Raw genomic sequence first — 20,172 nt, 5'->3', positions numbered from 1 at the left:
CAATACAACCATGTTTTAGTCTTTAACCTTAATTTCCTATGTGTTAAACTGTCCACTGAACTTTTTTATTTCTATTTAAATTGGCTAAGATTGACAAAGGAGGACAAGGAGCTAGGTAAAAGTATCATTCTTCAGTTGATCAGTGTCTATTGTGAATCAATATGTTTCTGAATTGTTGATCAATTAGTAATCAAATTTTGGATGAAAAAAATCTGTATATGTGGCGTTATCATAGATCTGCTTCTTAGATCCATTGTTTAAATTGAGTGTTACTAAAGTATTTGATCATCAAGTGAGTAACTGAAAGTAATTTTAAGGTTCACTCCATAGCTAAGTGTTCAGACATGCTGCTTGAGATCCTAGGCAATTCAGAGGCTCAATTACATTTCACACAAAATCAGCATGGAGAAGAATGCTGATTATCTGTTATATTAATGCTTATTGTTACTCCTTTTTACTCCCTTTCTCTAATAGATTCTCATAACCACACCCTTTGCAAGGTGACTTATCAGTCTCTCTCTAGAGCGAAAGAAACATAACTCCTCTCTTATTGATATTAAATTCAGCTATGTTATAAGTTTTCAAAAATAGAGTCTAAAGGATATGACACAGGCAGAGGCTGTAATGTTTTGCATAGTTTGGCTTTGCTTCTTGTGCTTCTCTGAGCTATGAAAAGAGCATGCTAATTTTTAGTCCCAGAATGTATGATTTGTTAACCAATGCCTGAAATAATATCTCCCACCCCCAACCAGCCTGTACGTATGTGATTTTAGCCCCTGAGATATGAGTGTTAAGTTATGCAGCAGCAATGTGACTAATATTCTGGATGTCTGTGAGGCTGTTTTTGGATGAGACTAACACTTGAATCAGCAGACTGAGTAAAGAAGATTGCTCTCCTTCATGTGAGTGGCCCTCATTCAATCAGTTGAAGTGTTGGATAGACAAAAAGGTTGACCCTCCTGAGAATAACAAAAACTCTTCCTACCTGAGTGCTTTGAGCTAGGACATTGCTCTTATTTGGCTTTTGAACCTGAACTGAAAGAAATGGCAGCTCTTCTTGGGTCACAAGCCTGCTTGCTTTTGGACTGCAGTTTTCTTGGTTTTCAAGCCTTTGGACTTGGACTGCAACTATACACATAGACTCTCCAAGGTCTTCAGCCAGCCAGTTTCAGACTTGGGGACTTCTTAGCCTCCAAAATCATGTGAGCCAAATTCTTATAATAAAGCTCTTTCTATATGTAAATCTGTTTCCGTCAGGGTTCGTTAGAGAAACAGAACCAATATGAAATATCTGAAGAGATTTGTTATAGGAATTGGCTTATGTGATTATGGAGGCTGAGAAGTTCCACAATTTGCCATCTGCAAACTACAGAAACAAGAAAACTGATGGTGTAAATTCAGTCTGAATCAAGAGTCAATGGTGCAAGTCCCTTTTTTAATCCAAAGTTCTGAAAATAGTGTGTGTGGGGGGGCGGCAATAATTCCTGATTCAAGTCCAAATCCCAAAGAATTAGTAGTATTGATGTCAAAGGACATTGGATGATGCACACTTGCATTCGTGAGGGTGTTCTTCTTTACTTAGTCTAATGATTCACATGCTTATCGTTTCCAGAAACACTCTCAGACACAACTAGAAAAAAATGCCTTACCAGCTCTTTGGCCAACTATAGCCCAATTAGGTCTATGATTAGAATTATCCATCTATCAATCATCTATCTATCTATCTATCTATCTATCTATCTATCTATCTATCTATCTATCATCTCCTACTATTTCTGTTCTGGAGAACCATGACTAATACAGATTTATAAGCTGATTTATAAGCTATAGCAAATAGTTTAGCTGGGTGATCAGGAACTTGGAAGGAATATAATTGGAAAATTGATGACAAGAAATATAGTAGGAAAATTGGTTACAAGGAAGTTTAAGGAAGAGGAATGTGGATAGACCTCTCTAAACCATCAAAAATATAAAGATATTTGTGTTGTATATAAATGTTCACCAAAGAGTTATCTTAGAAGAGGAGCGTTTTAGTAATCAAGTTTATAGGATGACATGTTCTGTGGATACCAGTCAGCCTCTTTCCCAAGCCACTCTTGTCATCGCTCAATGAGTTCATGACTAAAGTAGCTGTAGTGGCAAGGATCAAGGTTTTGCATTCCTTCACACATTAATTTCCACTCACCAGGGATGACCTGGCTAGAGCCACGGCTGAGTGCCCAGTCTGTTAACAGCAGAAATCAACAATGATTTCCTAACATGGCATCATTCTCCAGGGTAATAAATCAGCTATCTGGTAGTAGGTTGATTATATTGGATTGCTTTCATTATAGAAGGTCAGCCCGTTGTTCTTATCGAAATAGTCTAGGTGTGGATTTGCTTTTTCTTCATGAAATCCTTCTGCCAGAACTACCATCTCTGGACTTAGAGAATTATTCATAGTTGTGATATTCCACATATTAGTTCAGATCAAGGAACTCACTCCACAACAAATGAAGTGTGGCAGTGGGCCCATGTTCTTGGAATTCACTGGTCACACCATGTTCCCTGTCTTCCTAGAAGAGCTGGCTTGATAGAACAGCCTTTTGAAGACTGAGTTACAGAACTCCCTAGGTTAGGTGGCAATATTCACAGGGCAGAGGCAATGTTCTCCAGGAAGCTGTGTGTAAGTCAGCATCCAACACATGGTGCAATTTCTCCCATAGCCAGGATTTATGGTTCTAGGAATTAAGGACTAGATAATGGAGTGGACCCATGCCCTATTGCCCCAGTGATCCACTAGGAAAACTTTTGTTTCATGTCTCCATGACCTTATGCTCTACTTGTCTAGAGGTCTTAGATCCAAAAGAAGGAATACTTCCATAAGGACACACAACGACGATCCCATTATACTAGAAGTTAAACCACCCAGCTGCTTTGGGTTCTTCATGCTTTTTACTTCAATAGGCACAAAAAAAAAGTGGAGTTTTGAGGTGGATACACAGTGAAGGTCATGTGAAGAGAAACAAATGTTGGAGTTATCCTATCACAAGTCAAGGAATATTTGCCGCAGCTGTAAGTTATAAGAGATCACGAACAGATTCCCCAATAAAACACTGTTTTTTATGCCACCTTGTTTTGGTAAATATTAAAGGAGCTATAAGAAACAAATACATTTATTACAGATATTTGATTGCTTTAATTAATTCTTTGGTAAGTTTGTTGTATCAGAGATTCAAAATGCTAAAAATGATACTAAAGCATGTAAATCTAAAAATGTAGTTTAAATAATTGAAGGAATGCTATTATCTAAGTTATGAAAGCATCCTTAATAGTGATTCTTAAAACTAACTGAACTGAATTTTAAAATATCTGAATTTTGATTGGAAAAACTTAATGTAAAAACAAAAGGCGGTGTTTCTTAAATCATTAATTGAACATTCATTTTTAAAAATAACATCAAATTATCCTCTTTGTGCCCCTCCTAACAACAACAAAAAAATCTAACATTCATATAAAACAGACTACTGTTCTCTTTGCCCCAGAAGAAAGAGCGTGATGCAAGATAAGCCAGCTACAGAACCATCCCTCTATATTCAGTAATGTTGCAAACATTTATTTAACACAAGCCAAATTATGCCAGATAAATCAATCTTCTGAATTTTCCAAATTAAAAAGAGGCATACACTCTTTTTTCTTGAATTAAGAGTTATGAGGATGAATCCATACTCATAATGGATGAGGGCAGTTACGTATAATTCCTATAAAAGAACTAGGAGGAAGAGTAAGTGAACTCACAAACAGAAAAGAGAAAGAAGAGTGTTCTAGAAAACAAATCCAGATTCTATTTGAATCACTCAACTCAGGCAATCTTGGAACATGTTCTAGATCTTTAAAAAATATTAAATTTTTTACTAGTTAAATTTATTTGATTTCTTTGTGTTGCTTCTAACATTTCTTCTTTAATACATCTGGGAAGAACAGTGGATCATGATTAGCAGGAATTCCATGATTTTTTTTTCCCAAACGACCATGTTGTTTTGCAGATGGCAAAACAGATTCTGCAAGTTCTACTTGCTCTGCAAAAGAAACAAGCTGAAATTTATTTCTTGAAACCATGAGAAAAAGAGATTCCAATAAAAATAAACCTAGACACATACATTATATGTGTTTTTCCACCAATTTCATGAGTTCTAACAGGCTGAAACTATAATCTGTATAAAATGAGGAATATATTTCCTTGGTAAGGTAAAACGAAAATTACAAGTAAAAATGTATCCTAATTTAACTGTATAGTTATACTTAATTCAAGAGTTTTAAGAAAATATATGTTTTTATATAACTGAAGCCTTCCCTATTAAACATTGATTTTAGAAATTTAATTTTGTCTTTCCTTTTGTACTGTGATTTAAGCATTCTCCACAGCATGGCTACATGTGCTAATGTTTTCTTAAAAAGTAAAATTAAGAGATTGCCTTTAGGAAGCATAGATAAGACTTTAACAAGAATCATTGACTTTCATTTTTTTTCTGTGTAAATGCAAAAATCAATTATTACTGCAGGCCCTGAAATGCTGCCATTATCTAAATTATTTCTGAGAAAAATATCAGTTTGGGGACAATATATTTTGAAACTGTTTATGCTCATTAGGCACAGTATATGGAAGTAATTAGTCACATTTTAATTTTTCATCATCTTAATTGTGAAAATCTCTGGTTGGTTTGTATGCTGAACTTATGAATGAGATACTATTCCACTTGGCTACTCTTTAGAATTTTGGATTAAGCTATTAAATTACATAGAATGGCTTAATTTCCTAATATATAATTAGATCACTTAGCAAAGCTTCTTCTTGAAAACAATATTTAATGCAACACTCTTAAATATAATCAATAAGATATAATAGCATATTCTGAAATATTTTCTACTCCATTAAGATAATCAGACATAGAGATTAAGAACTCAAAGTTTGAATGATCTGTGTGGTCATTAAATAATGAGATCAGCCATTAATGCTATTTTATGACTAATTAATATCTCTAAAGTTCCATAGTAATGAAAAAAAGTATGTTTTTTTTTAACAGCTTCCTAGCTTTATACTTTGTGGAATCAAGTTATGCTAGGAAAAGTACATTTTTTTAAAATTTTTAAAAATGTTTATTTTTGAGAAGAGAGAGAGAGAGAAACAGAAAGCAGTGGGGGAGGTGACATTCCCCTTCACACTGAAGATATATATATTTTTTACAGTGGGTGTGATGGTGACAAATTCTTTTCATTTTTCTTCATCTGGTAATTTATTTTCTGGATAAAATAAATAAAATAAATTTTAAAAATATAATAAATAAATATTGGCAAGTTTTGTTTTGTTTTTCTTTCAGCACTTTTAAAGATGCTATTGTCCTCTCTTCTGGTCTCCATGCTTTCTTATGAAAAGTTCACAGTTTTTAAGTAATCACTCCTTGTGCAAAATATATAATTTTCCTCCACCATTTAGATTTTTAATTATCTTAGTTTTCAGCAGTTTGATTATTATGTATTTGGGCATAGTTTTCTTTAAATGTAGTCTGTTTTAGATTAACTGAACTTCTTAAATTTGTAAATGTACCTATTCACCAAATTTGGGAGATGTTAAACCATTATTTCTTCATGTAGTTTTTGGCACTCATCTTTTACATGTATTTTTTTAATCTTTCTCCTTTTCTTCTGCAACTTCATAGACATGAATTGTTGAATTTTTTATTGTTTTGTACCACAGATCTCTGAGATTCTATACTTCTTTAGTTTCTCCTTCTCTTTGCTCTTTTTATGTCATAGTTGATCATTTGACATAATCTCACTTCAGGTTCACTGACTTTTTCCTCCATTATCTTTATTTTGCTCTTCAGACCATGCTCTGAAGTTTTATTTCAGATCTTTTTCATTTCTAAAATTTCCATGTGATTGTTTTTCTGTGTAATTTGCTGAAAACTTTTATCTTTTTATTTGTTATAAGTACAGTTACCTTTACATCACTGAGCATAGTTTTAATAGCTACTTTAATGTAGCTATTTGATATGTATTTGTATATGTATTTGATAAATCCAATATCTAGGTCATTTTGGATTGGCAAGTATTGGTTATTGTCTCCCTTGAGAATGAATGTCATTTCAAAGGGTGTTGATAAATGGACTCATTCTGGCTCCTATACTGAAGATTTTGAATAATAGTTTGTATAGACTTTTGATCCTATTAAAATACTCTAGAGCAGAGGTAAACAAACATCTTTGTAAGTGGAACTGATAGGAAATATTTTAAATTATACATACAACGTGGTATCTATTGTGACAAGTCAACTCTGCCATTGTACTTCAAAAATAACCACAGATAATATAGTAATGAAAATATGTCATTGTGATTCAATAAACCCATTTGCCAGAATAGTCAGGAGCTGGACTTGGTCTACAAGCTGTAGTTTGTCAACAGTCTGCACGTGACAATGTTGATGTATTTGTTCCAGCAGGTATCACCCCAGTCAAGTTCAGACCGCAAATTCCCATGGTCAATAGTCCCAACACCAGTACACCTGTCAAAAGCTTTGTTCTATTTTCGGGTCTTTCCTTGATATGTTAACATTTAAGAGTTAGTCTGAATCTGAAGTGGTTCCTTAAATTTTAGTCCATTTCTCAAATCTTTTGCTGTACTTATTTGTGCCCTCACAATACATATGTAAAAGTTTGACAGTTGGTGGAAATGTAAACTAAGACTCAGTTCTCTCAGACTTTGCTGCTTCCAGTCTGTCCTTTTCACCTGCAGCCAGAGACACAAACCAGGGACCTGTGCAGGTCTCTACACCCATTTACAGAAATAGGAGATAACCTCTGGCTTTTATCTCTCTAGGATTTTCATAATTTCTGACTCAAAACTTTTTTCCTGGTCCTTTGGCACTAAAACAAGTTTTATTTTATTTTTTAAAGCTTTAGCTGCATGTGCCAAGATCCCCATGACAAAACTTTTTAACTGAGGACTAACTTTGCGTTCAATCTTCAAGAGAAAAGAGGAGGAAATTGGGAAACGCATCCCCCTTCCCTGTTGCATATCCAGGTTCAAGCCCCTCTATAACCCATCCCTTCTGTTTACTTTTGTGGATGCCTTAAATAGTTGCTTTTTGTGTTTTCTACAGACTCTTTAGATGGAATAAGCAGGAAAGATAGATTATAGCATACTTCCTACATCTTTGCTTATGTAAGCAAACAAATGAATTTTAAAAACTTAAGCCTGAATCCTAATTAGCACTTCCAGTGCTGGTAACAAAATGTGTGAGTCCAAAATTTTTAGATTCAGGTTTTCTGTTATGTGTCAAGGCGTCCTTATTTCAAATTGTGGAGAATTTGATAAAACCGAGGAGACACCTTGAGGACTGCTGCAATGGCAGGAACCAATTTAGTGGAACAATCATTTTAGGGAAGATATGGGCTAATACAGGGAACTCTACTCGCACCAAAATTAGTCAAAGAACAAAAACAGCCCTAAGAAAGAATCTTCTGACTTTCAAATTATATACGCACTGTTACTTTTTAGTTGCATAATTCAACATATCACACAAGTGTATAGACCAGTATGCAGTTAATGAATAAAAGGTAGTGTTAAAAACAGATGATTGGATTCGAGTGGAAAGGCTCCTTAATCCTAAATGAGAACTGGAAGAAAATTCTCTCAATAAAATAAGATTCCTCTAAGAAAGGGGAAAGGTAATACATAACAAAATTTGTCCTAAATCAATCTTGTTATTCATAATTAAGAGGTTCTTTTTAGTAAGTATCAAGTGCCTTCATATAATTAAAGCCAAGTGAGAGTTCTGCATATTTTCTTCTAATACTGTGTTACCAGGTAGTATGTTATAATAAAGCTTTCTTACTTCCTTAGCAGAATTGAGAAAGAAGTAAAATTGTCTGTATTAGGAGAGGATATAATAATCTAGGGAGAAAATAATAAAATAACTTAGAATAACTAATACTAATGCAGAAAGTTAGCGAGTTTGGGAAACAAAAATCAATAGAAAATTAATTTTATTTCTTATATCTCCAAAAAACATGGGGATTTGAAATTATAAAACAATATCATTTATAATCATCCAAAAATATAGCATCCAAAATAAAAACATACATACATAAAATACTTAGAAAAAAAGAAAAAAATATGTATCGGACCTGTACACTGAACATTTCAGGATTAAAGAAGAACTGAATAAGTTGAAAGGTTTACTATATTCGTTGACCAAAAGACCAATACTGCTAATATGTAATTGTTTCTAAATTATTGTGTAAATATTTAATGTACTCCAAGTCAAAACTTCTGAAGTGTTGTTGTTTTTTTTCCCAGAAATTTAGAAGCATGGTGTAACATTTGTATATAAATGCATGGAGGACCTATATTATCCAAAACAATTTAGAAAAAGAACAAAGTGAGGGGCGCCTGGGTGGCTCAGTCGGTTGGGCCTCCGACTTCAGCTCAGGTCAGATTTCACGTTTGTGGGTTCAAGCCCCACATCGGGCTCTGTGCTGACAGCTAGCTCAGAGCCTGGAGCCTGCTTCTGGTTCTGTGTCTCCTTCTCTCTCTGCCCCTCCTCCTCTCATGCTCTGTCTCTGTCTGTATAAAAAATAAATAAAAAACATTAAAAAATTTAAAAAAAAGAACAAAGTGAGAAAACTTACTGAATTTAAGATAATTATAATCTGCAGTAATGAAGACAGGGTGATATAAGTATAAGAATAAACAGAGATGAATGGAATGTGAGATATATAATATATATGTTTTAATTAGGCACCTAAAATACTTTCTTCAAGCATGTTCGTGTGTGTGTTTGTTGTGTGTTTTTTTGTGTGTGTATATATATGTGTCATGGGAATTCAAATATGGTACAACATCAAAGAGAACTACTGATTTAATTTACCAACTTCATAAACTATAGAAAAATTGTCATTATGCTTGCAGGTAGATAAAAAATATTTCAGATAATTCAAAATACAAATGCAAAATAAAAACTTTAAAAAAACTAAAAATAAATGGAAAGTACCTTAATTATGTACCAAAAATACATAAAATATCATAGTTGATGATCAAATGTTTCACCTAAACTCTGTAATATGACATGGATACCTGCTTTAAATTATAATATCATGGAAGTAAGGACAAAACAACCAGATAAGTGTCCTCGCCCGCAGACCGGGGCTGCTCATCCGCCCGTCCGCTTCCACCCCGGGCTGGGACGGCACTTGTAGGTGCCGCGGTGCGCTAGCTCGCCAGGTCCAGGCCCGCTCATCCCCAGCTTTGAGAGCGCTTCAGTCGTGGGTCCTTTTTGAGGGAGGGAGAGAAAACAGGGCCGGAGGGAGACGCAGAGAGTGAAGACAGCACACGGTTTCTGATCAAGCCTCTCTCTTTTATTAGGAAAATAATTCACTCATATAGAATTTGGGGCGGGGAACTGACCCAAGTTGGTTGCGAGGTAACAGAGTCAAATGAATATCAAAAGAAGCGCCCAGACTTGCCTCTGCAATGCTGGGGAGGGGGAGCTAGTGCTGAATACCCGAAATAAGGTTTTGATCTTTTGTGCACCTTGGCCAAATCTACGTCTGGCGCAGAAGACAGTTGCCAAAATTACTTGGGCCAGGAAATGGCAATCTCCAGCCTCCAGATGCAAATCTTGTTTTTCTCGGAACTCCCTGGAGAGCAAATATCCTTGCCTGAGGCAGCCAGAAAACTTGGCGGCTCCCAACAGATATGAATCACACTTCAGTTTCAGTCTTAGTATTTGGCCCAAATCTTCTATTAACTTTCAACTCTAGCACGTAAAACGTCAACTAGCCAAATGCATATTTCAACATCATTTTTGGCCTCCTTAAAGTGTTATAGAAATTTACCCATCATTCTATCATAATGATGATTCTGAAATTAGGATTCATGTCTTGAAACGTGAGCTATCGATTGAAATCCAGAAAGAAATTTGTTATTCTGAGGGCTATTAAAATGGTTCTCAACAATTCCACCTCCTGGTATTCCTTGTAGCATCCTCTCCCCTTGAATGTGGGCTGAAACCAGTTTCTTGCTTCCAATAAGTAGAATATGGTTATTGGCCCCAAAATTAGTTAATAAAGACTGTGACATCCATTTCTCTTACACTGTCTCCTATCATCTTCCCATGTTGTGAATTTCCCCATTGAGAGGCATGCATGGCAGGAAACTGAGGGTTTATCTTCAGCCAGCAGCTAGAAAGGAATTGAAATTCTTCGTTAAACTAACCTGTAAGGAACATAATCCAGCCAGGTAGAGTGGGTATCAACTGTGTGTATAGGAGTGATTCTTCCCCAGATGAGCCTTCAGATGATTGACTAAAGCATGGTGGCCACCTTGCATGCAGTCCCTGAGAAAGACTGAGGAAGAGTCCCCAGATAAGCCAGGCCCAGGTTCCTGAGCTTTCAAACTGGACAATAACACATGTTGCTTGAAGCCAGGGACCTGTGATGTAATTTGTTATGCAGCAATAAACAGCCAAGACACTTTCCTTCTCTCTCTCTCAGCACACTGAAATGGAAAAAACTAACTATCCCTGGTGTCCTGATCACAGTTCTGGGATGGTTACTGGCTTTATCTCACTCATTAGTTTGTGGGGGAAGTTTAAAATGTAACTCATTGGGGCAGAAGAATGTATTATGTTATATTGTCTTTTTATTTCATGTAAAATATTAAGGCTGTGATTAAGCTGTGAAAGGAGCAATTATGGTGATTATGTAATATTGCTTCAGTAGTTTCCCTTTTTTATTTTTTTTCTACCAAATTATCAACATTTTCCATGACTGAAAGTTGTATAACAGTTTTCAGAACTTGCTCTGTGGATCTCACGTGTCCTGTATTTATGCTTCATGTGTTTATAAAAGGCAATATTCCTTTAATATTTAAAACATTAGCATATTAAATATATATTTTTTACTTAATGTGTAAAAGAGAAGAAAATCCTGATAGAAAAACCTCATTGTTTTCTTGTCAATACCAGTGAAACACAGTCTCTGGGTGACAATCTGTTATGATAATAGAATCAGGACCATTTTGCATCTAATGCAGTTGATGATTTAACAAATGCTGAGAATATGTGAACTGTTTTCAAGTAAACTAATGAAGTATGAATATTGTGAAGCTCTCCATTCTGCTTATTTGATGTAACATTTTAGATAGGCAAATACAAAGAAGATTTATTACTTTGTAAAACTTTTGACAAGGGGAATTTTCAAGTCTTTGGGTTCATTTTTAACACACCATTAAATAAACTGGCAAAAAATATAGTGGCATCTGTACTAATGGTACAAAAACAAAACTAAGAAAAAGCACTAGTTCCAACTACAGTTAGAAGTTCTTGTACATCCCCTGGAAAAGTGGTAGGTCATGAGAAGTCACCCACATCTTTCTAGACAGTGTCTATTAAAGTTGCACAGATTCTTAAATTTAGGAAACTATGGTTTATGAATATAAGCTTTTCAACTTTTCCTCTATATACTGTGATCTACAGAATTTGCTGGAATCTTTTGACTGTCAATCAAGAGGAGTTCAATGAGAAGAATACAATGAATTTCCTTTCCTCTTTTCTTTTTTTAATAATTAAAAAATTATGTTTCTCAAATATAATATGAGAATACAATGTTTTTTCATTTTAATATCATTGATAAAATTAAACATAAAAATTTGAGTTAGACATTACAAAGTAATGAATTTAGAATTTTGAAGATTATATTTGATAGAAAATTAAGACATATTTTTAAATAACCATTCTGTATGGTTTATGCAATAATATACCCAAGGATATATAAATTATGTATAAATCCAGGAAGCATACATTAAAAATACAGCTATGTAATCTCACCAGCTCATCTTTCAAATAACCCTAAGGGTAACTTCTATTTTGAATTTAATGTTTATCCTTTCTTTTTTATTCTTTTTTAAAGCATTGCCATATATGAATATATTTATAAAAATATCATTTATGTTTATTTGGTTTTGAGTTTTATAAAAATGATATTTTTGTCCTTCTGTGATTATATTCCAAAGACTAATTTTCTTGATATAAGTAGTCTTGTCCCAAGTTTCTTATTCTATTGCATTATATATGTATCATACGTCTTCACTTTTTCTGTTAATGTATCCTTTGACTCTTTCCAGTGTTTGTATTACAAATAACATCATCACAGATAATGTTGCTATGAACAACCTCAGCCAGTGTGCCATGTATCTAGAAATATTTCTCTACCTTATGCAAGGAAGGTAGAAATGGCTGAGTCATAGGCTATACGGGTGTATAATTTTATCAGACAAGTTCAGATTATTTCCCAAGACGGGTATCCCAATTATACCCTCACTATCCATGCTTGACGTTCCTGTTTATCCTTCTCTATCTTCACTTTGGTTTTGACCTAACTGGTGCTTGTAAAATGTCATCTTACTGTAGTTTACTTGCCATTTTCCAAATGACTAATGAAGTGTAGTATATTTTCATAGGTTTGTTTGCCATTTTCACGTCTTCTGTGAACTGATTGTTTTTGTCTATTACCCATTATTGTCTGTTGCTCTGTTACCTTATTTTATACAGAATTAACAAAAATCATGACATTAAATTTTTTATCAGATAATAAGTATATACACTCAGAAAATGATTTGGTGCTCCTTCAAAACTGAATAGTTTTAAATTGAAAGTACTATAATTTTGAATAAAATGTTATTTTCAAATATTCTTAAGTTTATGTGAATAATGTAGTGATTTCCAGGAAGAGTTAATAGAGAGCATTCCTCACATTTTTGTAATGGATTATATTTTATGTATTGTGTAACCAAACAAAATATATAATATATGAAAGTATTTTGAGAAGTTTAAAGTCATAGTAATATGTAAGTCTTATTATCCATTTGCTCTGAAATTTGAAATCATAGACTATCTCCAGTGGATAATTGTACCTGGAAAGCAGAATGCCAAACTATTGCATTACCAGCTGAAGGCTCACAATTAGAGAAAATCTATAAACTCAAGTTTCAAGTTAGTTCCTCCAGTCCTGGTAGCCATAAACCACAGTGACCGCAGTGTCTCGTCCCGGAGTCCACATCACGTGGCTGCCTTGACAGGAACTATGTCCAGGAGTCAGCATCTGTTTCCGGGTCTTGGTGCAAAATCTCAAGTTTAATACTAGATAAAGTACGGAATCAGAGTAATTCTGAGACTCCTACTATGAAGAAACAGCACATGCTCACTAGGCTAGTGGTTATAGTCCGTCCCATCATGAAGTCCTGTGACTAAGTGTGTGGAAGACAGTCCATATCGCAGCAATGTTTGTGCAGGTATTTGTCTCTTTAACATGTGATGTACAGCCCCAAATAGATTTTAAATTGGTAAGTTAGTCTCTAAAACAACCCAGGTAATAATTGAATTAAGCCATTAACAGGGTGTGTAATGAGTCATCCACACCTCCTGTGTGCTGTGTGTTTTGCGGGGCGAATTGTGGTGCCAGGAATCCTGTCCGCAGATACCACTATGCAATATCATCTGATCACAGGACCCACCACTCCCCGCAAGCATAGTCTCTCATAGAAAACATCTATACTTATGCAACATATCAATTCCCCATTGGAAACCAACTCTTTCTTCAATAATAAGTATATTGTTAAGGAGCCACTTTCTTCTTGGGAGGCATAGCTATTTAGTGTGAAGTTAGGAATTCTGTCCTGGATACAGCTATGTATCAGGGATATGAGGACAGAAGAAATGTACCTCTTGACTATAAAATACCTTATTTGGAAGACAGTCTCACACCATGGGTCACTGGGAATGCTACCCCAGAGATGATTTTATATCATTGTAAAAAGAAATTTCAGGCATGGAGATGTGAATAGATCACAAAACGAAGTCATTTTTGCTTGGTAAGCAGGTCTTCTCTACTTTTTCCCTATTGACCTCATGGATGATATTAACTTGCTATTTTCTTTTTCTGTATTAAGTAAATTTCAGCTCTCTGTGTTCTTATGGGAAAAATTTCATTGAGCATTTTGCTAATTGTGTAGATAAATCACACTCAATGGTAAATAACATTTATTTTAAGTGCTAATTTTTTAACTAAATATACTCATCTTTAAAATTAAATATTCATATTAACATTCTGGAGATGCTTGGAGGTCCTTTTAAAGAGAAGTTCTTGTGTTTTTCATGCTACTTTTAGTGCTATCAAAAGAATTAGATGACTTATAAACTTGTAGCTAAAAACTATTTAGCTGTATTGTGCCAGAGAATAGGGAATTAAATGTGCTGCTGATCACTCGTGTTATCTACCAAATTGAGAATATAAAGCAAAGAATAACAAAGAGAAAAACTGATTTTGTGTGCTTGGAGTTAACTTTAAATTGAAATTTCTAAAGCAAAAAAGAGTGACCTTGATAAAGACTGTTAATGAGTTATTGAGGAGGTGATGAAAATGTTCAAAAATTGATTATAATGGCTCTGCAACTCTATTAATGTACAACATTGTATGGAATTTTTTACTTTAAAAGAGCTAATTGTCTGGTATATAAATTATATCTCAATTACACACAAACACTCTGTTCTACTTTAATATTCTTAACTACTTGGAAATACAACAGTGGAGACTATAGTAAGACAACAAAAATAACCAACCGACAAACAACATGTTTCTTTACTTACTTGGTACTCTACAATCTAGAGGGGAATAAATACCACCAGAGAGGTATTTCTCATTAGAGGAATAGGGCTTATATGATGATTTGGAGGTATTTTTAGATACATGCTTGCCACAGGTCTTCAAATGATACATAAATTCAGATCATAGTGAATTATATTGCTAAATAGTCATTTTTCTTATCAAAATACAATTGATATTTTTATGACAAAAATACTAAAGTCTTAAGTACTAAATAATTTGCCCAAAGACATAAAGCTTATACACAGTAAAATATACAACAAACAGAAAAGACATTTTTCTATCATTAACCTGTGGCCATGAAAACAAGGGGTTTTTTTCTGGATAAATCAAGTAGTATGGTGAAATACAGATCAAAATAGAACTTTTTAGCTTAAAGTGATCCTAGAAACCCTCCCGCATATATACATAAATATAAGAAGACTTCATATATGTACTATTTGTAGTTTCCCAGTGTACCTATGGGGATATTCTCACAGGTGTCTCTGTCAAGTAGAATGTATTGCATTTAGAGTTGTACATTATATTGCTAAGGGCCTACTTATAATATTTAACATGTTTTAGGTGTATAACATTAAAACAACATTTATTTTATATATTTTCCCCCACCTCATAAAATATATGATATTTCCCATGTTTTAACTGGATAATTTTCATAATAATGCATAGTTATAAAAAGAATTGTAAATAGAGATCAAGTGTATTTTATTTCTGTATGAAAAAGGCATGCTTTGGGATAAAGAAAAGTTGGGTCTGATTTGAGTTTTTTATCCATTCTGATTACTTCATTTCTGATGGACCCAGCCATTCTTGTTTTTCCCTCTTTCTGTTTTTCTTTTCCAGCTAGTTTCAAGGGGAGTGATTTTCTTGCATGAACCCAATGCACTTCTCTCTCACCCCACCTCTCTATGCTCAGCTGAAGGTTCCCCTCCACTCTGTGGCACCTTGGCACCTTGGCCCTCCTCTACCCCAACTCACCTCTGGGCACTGTGTACCTGCCATGTTCTCTCCCTCAAATTATGAAGATTGCTCTCTTAATCCTCAGATAGATTTCCTGGTTGATCAAAATGGTTTGATACTGATTTGATGATGTTGATCTAGCTGTGTTCCAGGGACCAGGTAAACCTAAGGTCCTCTTACTACTCAGCCCTCTTAACTCCCTTTCCAGGGCCCAGTCATTCTTAAATAATCAGTTATGCTGCCTTTGTACACTGATCGCACTGTGCTTTCTGCAAGGAATGCTCTTCCACCTTCTATCCATCTGCCAAACTTCTACTTAGGACTGAATCAATATTCTTCAAAAAGTCAGTAACTCAAGGGAGGATATGTGGTGTCTGATTAATCAATGCTGACTAGTAACCTAGGAACTACTGCATGGTGGCCTGGTGAATTCACAAAGTTACTGGAAGCAGGGAAGCCTAGAAAGTGATTTAATATTTCACTAAACCCCAACCTCAAGAACTGTGGCTTCATTAGATAGTTGCATGTGTGGCTGAAGGTGCAAGACCAGGAACATTTATGAAAATAAGGAAGGAAGATGGCCTTTAGTGAGCGAAAGCTCTGGACTAAGGGGGAGGGGTGCAAAATGTCCAAGGGATCTTAAAATAGCATGTCAAAGTATAACACTGTCTTCCCATGGGCCACAAATGCCATTTGAAATACTCATATTTATTTTAAATAACTTGCCTACTGCATTCAATCCATCTTCTGTTTTGTTCAATTTTCTTACATCTGTTTTACATTTTCTGGAGAAACCAACTCTTTTAATACATAAGCTTAAGCCATTGATAAATGATAACTTTTTCTGGTTGATATTATATAAGTTTGATTATTTCTTTAAGATTTATAGCTTGCCTACTTCCAAGATGCATCATTGTAGCTTTAGTTCATTTGCTTTATATTTTTAGTTCACTTGTAAGAAAGAAATACATGCCTGTGGTGCTAGGAAATAGTTTATCATTCTCTGAAAGGGGCTACTAAGTCATGAACGATTATGCACAATAAATTAACAATTTAGACAATGATGATATAGTCTTGAAATTGTATAAGTTGGGCACAATCTTGGAAAAGAATTCTTAGGTTATACAAATCTCTACCCTTACTCCTACAAATATTGTCCTTTAGAAAGTAATTGTGTAAGGAAAAAATATGTCCAAATCAACTATAATTAAATACTATAGAAATTCCCCATAAGATCTAAAAGTATACTAAGTAGGTATAAATGTGTTTTTAAAATGATTAACTATTTTTAAACAATAAAGTTATTAATGACTGAAACAAAATTCCATGCATTAGAATAATAGAAAAGTAAGTTTGTATAAACATAATTTTAAAATCTATTTTCTTATCTAATATGTCAATTAAATAAAATTTGTCAACCTTTAACTACGTAGGCATAAGGTATAGAAATTAGGAAAAATTGGATGTAGAAATTTAGAAAATTCAGAATTATAACTAAACATTTAGTCAGTTTTTAGAAGAAAAATTACAACTGATTAATGAAAATATAGTATATTTTATTTGGTTCTCTTATCATTGTAAAACGTACTGTGAATTTGAAACTGTAAGAGTCACCTGAAGGTGGTGACCCAGTGACCATTTCTCTGGGGGCTGGAGGAGAACACGTGCACAGAGGACCCCCGCCCTTCACCTGCAGATGTTGCCCCATTTGGAAGCATCCAATCATGAAGCTCCAGCTTCCCATCACCCTGACAGAAGAGGCAACCTATTCCATCCCACCACGCCCCTGAAAGGCCCTTATTTGATAATCTGCCCTCCCAAGATCAAACCCAGAACCCCTCACCCATAAAACCCCCTGCCCATTGCCTATCAGGTACGACTTCCCCAAGTCCCCACTCCCTGGCGCATGGTACCTCGCCCAGGAATTGCAGATCCCAATAAAGGCTTTCTTGGCTCCATAACTTAGTCTCTTTCTTTCCTCCCATCTCTGCCTCCATCCATTAAATCTTACAGAAACATCTTATAAGTTGGATTTTTTCCCTACACAACCATTGAAATTATAGCAATGGACATTTACATTTAAATAGAAATGTAGGAGAGAGATCTTATTTTTATTTTATTCCTTGGTATCCCTAGGCTTTTACAAAGAATTTGAGAATACATTTTATTTTTAGACACAGTTTGATTTATCCTTTAAAAATGAACAGAATTTCTAATTTTAGAAGAAAACAAGTGCATGCTTTATAAAAGCCATGAATTCTGTTCCCACCAATTTAGACTGGCAGACAGATACTATGGATCATAAGTATACATCAAACATAACTTGACTTCTAATTATTGCTTCAAAAATAATTATTTTTTAAATAAAAGCAATTTCAATTTTTAGAATCCTCAAGAACAAAAACACTAGGTGAGTGAAAGAGAAATTCCTCACCAAATTGATGATTCATATATTTCATCACAAAATAAAACATTTCTTTTTATATGCAGTAGACGTTTTCTCATGATTAAGGTTAATGACATAGCTCATTGCTATTCAAAATCCCACTGAGAGACAATTTCAGAACAAAATACCAGTAGGAAGCAGCTACCAATATTTAACAGAGTGCCCCAATGGAAAATTGAAAACTTCAGTGTGGTTGTCATGCAGAAATCCTGGTTTGCATTAGCAGAGTCAAGGGCTTAAGCCTTTTACCTCATGGAAACATACATGACTTCAGAGGAAAGAAAATGGGTAGGGGGAAACTAAATAAATGAGAAGATATACAGTGAAAAAAGCAGCTAGATATTACTTTGTTTGCTATTCAAAAAAATATTTGGCCTCCAGGAAAATATCTTAGGAAATTATTTGTGATGATTTATCTCTAATGGAAAAGAACCATAGTGTAGCTATTGTTAAGAGCAATTGATATCCATTTTCAAGGCAAATTGAAAGACTGGGTGTGTGTTGACAAAAAGGTATGTAACCTACAACTACTATGTGCTGGTATATAATAAAGGGTATTGACATGGAAGTTTACTTGGGCTTAAATTTTCTTACTCCAGTCTATAAGAGGTCTAAAATTAAAATCAAATTGTAATCAAGAAGTTAAATGTAGAGTAGAGACAAGCCAACTACAACTTACTTAGTCCACAAAAGATTGCTCTGAATCTAAACAGTTGTAAAAGCCTACTTACTTTACTTTCAGAAAAAAAAAAATGTCCTCCATATGCAGGTGACTATAACAATGGCAAGGGAAAGAAGGATGTAGTTCTCATAGTGCTACAAAACCTAATGAGTTAAAATTGGGAGAGGCACTGTGATCCACAATATATGTGTTGCCCCAAACTCAACCCTCTATTCTATCATTCATTTGGGGGATGCCATCTGCAACCTTATAGAGAAGTCCACATGGGGAACACTGAGGCTTCTTGCCCACAGTCATGTGAGTGACACACTGAAAAGGTGGGTCCTTCAGTCCCAGTGAAACCTTCATGTGACTATAGCCCAAGCTCTCATCTTGACCCAAGCTCTTATCTTGACTGCAAACTTTAAAAGAATGAAGTTAGAGCTGCCCATTTAAGTCATTTCCAAATTCCCGATCCACGCAAACTGTGAAATATTAAATGCTTGTGTTTATAAGCCTCTAAGTTTCAGACTATTTTTTGACACAACAATAGGTAACTAATAAAATAAAAATAATGTTGAGGATGTAATGATTTACTATGGAGGGAAAAAACTATAGAAGTGTCTCTGACAGACTCATCATATGAACTCGCTATTGAAGGAATAGGAACCATTAACTAGGTGATTGGAGAACAGCATGTTATTTCCAGGATATTCATAAAATATGAAGCATCATTTTTTTATGATCAAGTATCTGATGCCTTAGAAGTGTTCCATTAATGACAAATTTGAAAGGCAATTTGCTAATGGGTCTTTCAAAATGTTTCTGTCTTTCAAATAGTAAGAGTAATCTGTTGTCAGAGATAGTTTTGATTAAGTTAAAAATCAAAAGTGCCAAATTATACAGCTTTATGTTTTAAATGTGACTAAGATGTAAATACATCAAAAAACAACTGATTATAATATTATATTATTATAAACATAGTGTGGGAGAGGAATAGAAGACCAACATAGCTTGATCACTCTGATCAGGGGGCATGTTGACTAGAAATGAGTCCAGAGAGTGTGACATGGGTGAGACGGTCAGTAGTGAAGATCTCATTTTATGTGTAATGCCAATTACTAAAGCATGTAGTAGAGGTGTGATGTAAGTTACGAAATTATGCCTTAAGTTTACAAAGTTAACTGGTTAGTAAAGTGATAGAGAACACAGATAGGAAAGAATATCGAGGGATAATGTTTGCTTGGATAATGATAGCTTATCCACAATCATTTACGTTGTGAGACTACTTGTTCTAGAACCTTCATCTGGTAAGACAGCCATCACTAGACAGTTGAAGTATGTTATCATAGTTGATGTGAAACAGGTGAAAAGGAGCCACTCTGTTTCTTAATAGCCATTCTTAT

The sequence above is a fragment of the Suricata suricatta genome, chromosome 15, assembly GCF_006229205.1.
Source record: "Suricata suricatta isolate VVHF042 chromosome 15, meerkat_22Aug2017_6uvM2_HiC, whole genome shotgun sequence".
In the NCBI taxonomy this organism is placed as follows: domain Eukaryota; kingdom Metazoa; phylum Chordata; class Mammalia; order Carnivora; family Herpestidae; genus Suricata; species Suricata suricatta.
This window is presented reverse-complemented; position numbering follows the sequence as displayed.